Below are 7,638 nucleotides of genomic sequence, written 5' to 3' on the forward strand. Positions count from 1 at the left end.
TAAGAAGACTGCCTCAGTTCATGATGTGGCCAGATTGGGTCTTAAGACATATGAGAAACAGAAGAAGCCCAATTGAAGTCAAAATCAAGTTGCTTCCGTCAAACAAAGAGCTCCTAAAATTATATGATCAAGTGCTACGACGAAACCTATTGCAAGTTTGATTACAAAACCTCTCCAGTATTACACTGTTCGGCATGGCCAAAGTATTGACGAAAAGAAAACATCATTTTTTGTCGAAAAATCGGTGGAAAGGCAATGGTTTGGCACACAGATAAAAAAATGTAACCTTACACTACAAGTGATTTTACATTTTTACACCGCCGCCGGAAAATTTTGAAAAAGAGTATAGCATGTTTGCCTCTTCAATGAAAATTACATGTCAATGCACGCTTATTCCAGCGTCAGCGTCAGTTTGTCAGATTTGTTTTGTTTTCATTCCTGTTCGTTTCAGGTTTCTGCGTCGGCAAAAGTTTTTAGTTTTTTCTTTCAATCTGACCGTGATTGCTGATTAAAGGTAAATCAATATCGAAAATAACTGTGATTTGATTAACATTTTCACCCCAATTGCTGTTATTTACAGGAAACAACAACAACAGAGCGCATAGTTGGGGCCCAATTTTCTGCTGTCTTATTGCACCAGCCGTGATTTCCGTCGTCGGGAGAATCGTCAAAAATTAACCAGTATTTGAAAGTTGAAGATCGGTGTAAGTGGTGTTATTCAATCAAAAAGTGTGATCAAAGTTCAATAAAAGTTTTTTTTCTGCCTCCAGTGACCAGTGACTTATTTATTTTGCGAAACCACTCCTGTCCAATAAGATTCATGAGATGTGCTAAATAATGTAAATGTACAGTAAACAACAGGCTTGAGCGCTACCGGGAATTTACATGAGTTGTACAGTTTTATCACACGTAAATGCCCGATTCCTTTCTACCCATGTTGTTGCATGTAAATCTACGTGGATTTTTCTAAGTGTGCAGTACAAATCCAACAAAGTCTAAATGGTACCGAAGGAGATGAATCCACCAAATTGTCCTCAAGGTGAAACCGATTAAGATTTTGTGAAAACACGGGAAGCGTGCAGATTCCATCTAAAACTTCACAAAACACTGGAAAAACGATCGACCGTAATGTTATTCTGTATTGAATTACTGGCTATAGAGAAAATACAAGTAAAAAAATAATTTGCTCCTAAATTGTGATTATACTGTTCATTTCAAATCGTGCTGAGACATAATGGGACACCATATATGAAATTTTTCAAATAAATTTATTAAAATTTGTTTTCAAACATTTAACCTCAACAGTTGTTCAAATGAAATAATCGAGAACCGAGAATCAATGCTGTCAAAAACTACGATTTTCCTTCCATGTTTTCTGAAAAGTTACTCCTCCGACCGAAAAATACAGCTATAGAAAACTTCAACAAAAAAAAATCCGTAACGATCCCGAAAGTCGCCAAAACTTTCATGAACGGAAAAATGGACCAAAACCCTAAAAATCTGACTTGTCATCTTCCGGCCCGGCCCGAAGAAAGTGGCGCCATTGACAAACCTTCGGGTTCTAGACTACGGGGACCGTACTCGAACCGCATCATTTTGCGGTGAGATGGCGAAATTTGTTCGATCCGTAACGTCATAACACACGTCAGGAATGAGGAGGTTCATTACGCAACATAATTTATGATTGTTGCGAGGGGCGCGGGTGGGTTTACCCCGACAGAGTGTCGGTCTGATTCATTGAGCAAAAACATAAAACTAAAAGTTGGAACATTTTTAAGGCGCCGCCGCCACCAGAGGATACAAAATTTGCCAAATATTATAACCGAAAATATGTAGTCAGTGGTTTTGAGTTGTTTTCTTCCCGAAAAATAACAATAAAAGCCCAACCAGAGGATCATTATGTCAACCATAGGAGGCTGGTGGGATTTTTGGACTCTCAGAAGTAAGGATCGCCTGCTGAGCCTAGTCAGGGCAACAGGTTCGGCCTACTTGGTTTCGGAATGATGGTGACGATGTTCTGTGGTGCAATTGAGCGTGACCGCTTTGATGCGAAGGATTTTTTTTTGCTTTACTCCCGATCGGCATGCTTTGTTGTGTGATGGGAATGGGTCATTTTTGTTTATGTTTGAGCTAGATTCGAATTGCGATATGAGGATTTGTATCGGTGACAATTCACCGCCGCTCAGTGATGTTTGTTCTTTTGTAGGCTGATACGTTTTATCTCCAGTTGTCATCAATAAATGCAGGTGTTCACTTGAAAATATTACACACATTTTAACATTTTTAATCTTTATTTTAAATTCTTTGGTAGTTTAGCTAACATTAAAATCCACAAAACAAAGCTAATTCAATAATTCACTTAAAGCTTTGATGTAATTCTGAGCCATTTGTAGTGTTTCGTGTTTCGACAGTTTTCTATCGTCAGTGGCATCCGGTAGAAATTCACGCAGACGATCGAAAGCGTCATTAAGTGCGTTCATTCGCTTCCGTTCCCTAGCATTTGCCACCAAGCGTCGCTTCTTTCGGACCACAGCAGGAATTGGATTGAGCGAATTTGATGCAGGACCAATTTTGGCACTGATCGCTTTCGGTGTGTTTACCCAACATGGAGTTGTAATTTTTTCACACTTATGCACAGTAATGTTGAAACCTTTCGCAAACACCCGTTCATGATAAGTTGATTCGAGCATCACTAGAGGGATATACTCCGTTAGTGAAGAACAACGATTCAAATTGATTGACTCTCTGTCACTATCACTGTACGGCGGAGATGGATAAGAATAAAAATGGGCCATGATGTTCGTTTGTAATCGATTCTAATATGGAACTGACCTTCAGAATTCCATCAACGCTAGCAAGTTATACCCAATCGATTGAAAGTGGGTCGTTTCTAGTTTCTTTCAAGCATTCCGGAAGCACAATGCATTTGAGCATACAAATTAGCGCCATACGGTCGATGGTGCAAGCGTGCGTTTTGATCCTTTTTCCGTTGAGACTATCCGGACGCTACATCACACATACCATCAGTCAAACATCATTTTTTATCACCCCTCTCTTCGTTTTAAAAACATGAACAAGACCCTGCACATAACCGGCTGGCAGTAGGCGTTGAAGTAAACCGAATGCCACGCGACCAATGAGGGAGCTGGAAACCGGAATGTACATATGAGTTTGTCTCCTTTTTTCGTCGAAGTGAGTTGCGGTTGTCACATCGGAATTTGCTGCCAACGAACAGGGGGTGTCCATTAGCAGTTTGGATGGTGACTCGGTGACCAACAAGCGGAACGACAACGCGTGCTTTGGGAAAATTGAAACGTGTGCCCTGTTCCGTGTCCCGTAACAAACCACATTCGGCACGTACATTCCATTATCCATAATTTGCATAGTTATGTTTAGGAGAATTGATCAAAATATTCGTGCAAGGTGAACTCGTGCGAGCAGGTGAATTTAAAAAAATCATATTATAATTGTTTGAAGTATTGAAAACCCTAAGTTGATGCCAATCGCATGCTAATTTTTGGATTGTGTCACATTTTAGGTGTAAATTACACACCGTGTAATACGTATAGGAGCCCATTTATAAAAAGTGGAAGTGGTTGTCCAAAACAATATATCATCTTCTTATATAAAAATTGCGTGACTAGGCCTTCGAATTGCTTCTTCTGGCGCTTCAACGGACGATGGTTCGTCGAGAGAAGACATCCAACCTTCAGAGAACTACAATGGTTGGCAATCCATTCCGCTTGCAACAGTCTTTTCAGATTAATCCAGAAGCATTCACTCTGAAATATTTAGTATATGTCTTCATACATCTGAATATTTAGTGGAATCACTAAACATCGTAACCTCTTACCTGTTGGCAAGTTATGGGATTCGAACCCAAAAGGTTTTCTTGCCGATACCGGTATTCGAATCCAGTACGCCTGGCGCATTAAAACCAGACTCGCATCAGCCTATCCACTAGACCACATCAGCGCTATCTTATTGTATTAAAATTGTGTACCGATTTCGATCGAAAATCTACTTCTATGACATTTATCATAAATTCGGACGGATTCAAAATGGTAAAGGGTATCCACAATGAAATTGCCACACTATGAAATTGCTCTAACTTTTTAACCGTTGGGTAGAATTTAATGAAAATTAGAGTGGATTTAGTTTATAGTTCATCGTTTACATTCTGCAAGTTTTGAAGTCCTATGATCAAAACTCGCGGAAATGAAGTCGAAAGAACAGCTCGAATAGCGAATTCCACGGTGTCGCGAGTGATTTAGCACCCAAGTAACCATAAGCTCTAAAAACTAGCACCAATTCTGCTCTAATATCAGCTCTAGAGCTTGATTCTGTGCATCATATAAGCCCTGTGAGCCAGGTTTGGCGAAATTACTTCTGCTTTAGTGCAGAAACTGGTATAACTCTATAAAAGCACTGTGCTATGCTAAGTTGATGCTATAGCGTTGCCGGGCAAAATGCTGGGAAAATGCAAATGACGTTCAAATGAGGTACAACCATGTGGGTAAAAAAAATCGATTTTTATTTGGCTCCATTTTTCTGCCATGATAATTAATTTGGCTTATGTTGGATATTCGCTTATTCATGTTATGGGGATCTCTCGGGTTGAATTTTCTACATGATTTTTTTTTTCATTTTTCGGGTGAAGATGACCTGGAATCGAACTCATTACATCCATGGATCGGTTATTTTTCAGTAAGTCTGCTTGTGGCCATATCAGCTCCTCGTTAAATCTTTGAAAAAAGCCCTATTTGAATCAAATTATTGGCAACCGGTGCCCTAATTTTGCATTATTTCTGCATCAATCAATGCTAATGTGCTTTGGCCTAATGCCACTGTAGTGCTTACATAGTGCTAAAAAGCATTAAAGCAAGCTTAAGTGATGCAAATTTAATGCCTAGAAAATATAGCATTTGTTATTCTGATTCAGAGCTATGTTGCATTTCAAACGCGTTGTGAAAAGCTGATAAAATGCTAATTGCATTTTAAAATAGTGGTATAATTCTAATATGATGCAGCATAGCACTCGAAGGCACCTGATGTGCTGATATAGTGTAATTTAGCACTTGAATGCTGGTATATAGCTATGAAAAGGCAATGGCTTTAGTGCTTATGGTTACTTGGGCAGTTCGAGGAACGATTGACCACCGATCGGAAGCCCAGAGGTGAAGGAAAATATATTCCGTACAACACCAAAAATCACAATCGCGTAGTTGGGGCCTTCAACCGAAACCCGAACGCCTCCGTTCGGGATGTAGCTAAGAAGCTGCACCTTAGCCGAAGTTTTGTCCAGAAGGCCAACACTAAGACTGGGCTTCGAACGTTCAAGGTACAAAAGGGCCCTAATCGCGACGAGAAGCAGAAGAAGTCAGCCAAAACCCGTGCCAGGAAGTTGTACCTCAACATGCTGACGAAAATTGAATGCTAAACAACGAAACATATGTGAAGGCCGACTTCAAACACCCGTTTTTCACGGCCAAGGATAAGTTCAGCGTTCTGGAGTATGTCCGCGCTCAGAGGATGTCCAAATCTGCGAATGAATTCCTGGATTGGCAAGCCATCTGCACGTGCGGGAAGCGGAGTGCACCTTTCGTGACCCAGGACACGATGAACGGACAGTTGTACATGAAAGAGGTGAAAGAGTGCCTCCTGAAGCGGCTGCTTCCTCTCCTGAAGACACACAACGTCCCAACAATCTTCTGGCCGGATTTGGCCTCATGCCAATACTCCAAGGACGCACAGTGGGCCAGGAACCACACTTTTACGGTCACAATTGACTGCAGGCCAGAGGCTTCGTTGTAGCTCATCGATGTCTTCGACAAAGTTACTCGACTATATTTGCGCAATCTATTGATGGATTTGAATTAGTTCTACATTTCTCCGCAAGGTGGCGCCAAAATCTAACTTATTACAGAAGCAAGATACAGGCACGGTTTAGCTTAGCTTAGCTTAGCTTAGTTGACTACTCATATCCACCTTAAATCATTGAACTTGAAGTGCTTAGATATGATATTTTATTTGCAAGATACAGGCACGGTTTCTTCTACAAAGTTGTTCATTATACCTTTCACATCAACTTTGTAGAACATTGTTAACCTCTATTTTGTGTACTTACCTCGCAAAAGTAATAATTGAAAAAAACCGTGGAAAAATCGTTTTTTTCACCTATTTTTGTGTTTAGCTGTACAATACCTCAAATTTCCACAGCATTCGATTGGAATAGACTCAAAAGAGATATTCTAGTGCAAAACTTATTCGTTTCGCAGATTTTCCTGTCATAATCGCACAAAATAGGTTAAAATTATACATTTTTCAAATTGCAATAACTTGTTTGCGAGCAGTTTGGCGTACCTTATTTTCGAGAAATGACAAGCAATAATTAAACGACGAAAACTCGACTTTTCTACGAGAAATGCTGATGTTTTCTTCGAAAAAGGTCTTAAAATATTAATTTCTATTGAAAATTATCCAACTTTATGAAATCATTTGGCAAGGAACCCACGAGAACCCACCGACATTTGTTACATGCATTTAGATCATAATCACAACTGTCACTTCTCGAAAAATGAGGTGCGCCAAACTGCTCGCAAGCAAGTTATTGCAATTTGAAAAATGTATAATTTTAACCTATTTTGTGCGATTATGACAGGAAAAATCTGCGAAACGAATAAGTTTTCCACTGGAATATCTCACTTGAGTCTATTCTAAACGAATGCTGAGGAAATTTGAGGTATTGTTTAGCTAAACACAAAAATAAGTGAAAAAACCATTTTTCTAAGGTTTTTTTCAATAATTACTTTTGCGAGGTAAGTACACAACATAGAGCTCAACAATGTTCTACAAAGTTGATGTGAAAGGTATAGTGAACAACTTTGTAGAAGAAACCGTGCCTGTATCTTGCTTCTATAAAAAGTTAGATTTTGGCGCCACCTTGCGGAGAAATGTAGAACTAATTCAAATCCATCAATAGATTGCAAATATAGTCGAGTAACTTTGTCGAAGACATCGATGATCTACAACGAAGCCTCTGGCCTGCAGTCAATTTTGACCGCAAAAGTGTGTTCTTGGCTCACTGTGGGACGTTGCGGAAGTGGTATGCGGACAATAAGGTCAATTCCGTGCCGAAAATGTTCAACCCTCCCAACACTCCGGAGCTCCGGAGCCATCGAGAAGTACTGGGCGATTATGAATCAGCACCTTCTTATACGACCTAAGGTAGCGAAAACAGTCGAGTAACTGAAGAAAGTATGGATTTACATGCAAAAAAACGGTTGATTCACAGATTGTACAGAATCTTATGGCCGGGTTTAAGGGCAAGGTGCGAGCATTTACGTATGGTTTGTAAATAAAATACGAGTAAAATGGTGAAATGAAGTTTAATAGTTATTTTTCAATCCCTGAAAATTTGATGGCAATCGGATGAAAACTCGAATTTTGCGAATCCATTTTGTGTGTGGCAATTTAATCGTGGACACCCTTTATTTGTCATTTTTGTCGTTTTATAGTTTTTGCATATTTTTGTCACGAGTTTTGCACTAACCACTAGCACTAGCATCGTCCAGGGTGACGATTTTATTTGTTTATAAAGAAAAAATTTACTACTGTGCCAGAGAAAAAAAAACGTTT

At 39.5% G+C, this 7,638-nt stretch overlaps 1 long non-coding RNA gene across 1 annotated transcript; it reads left to right on the forward strand.

Annotated features, from left to right (window-relative positions):
• The first annotated feature begins 387 nt into the window (after positions 1–387).
• On the forward strand, positions 388–773 carry LOC129746684 (uncharacterized). The gene is made up of 2 exons (XR_008737347.1): positions 388–514; positions 581–773. It is a non-coding gene; the product is annotated as an uncharacterized LOC129746684 (long non-coding RNA).
• Positions 774–7,638: the final 6,865 nt, after the last annotated feature.

The sequence above is a fragment of the Uranotaenia lowii genome, chromosome 1 (genome assembly GCF_029784155.1).
Source record: "Uranotaenia lowii strain MFRU-FL chromosome 1, ASM2978415v1, whole genome shotgun sequence".
Classification (NCBI taxonomy): domain Eukaryota; kingdom Metazoa; phylum Arthropoda; class Insecta; order Diptera; family Culicidae; genus Uranotaenia; species Uranotaenia lowii.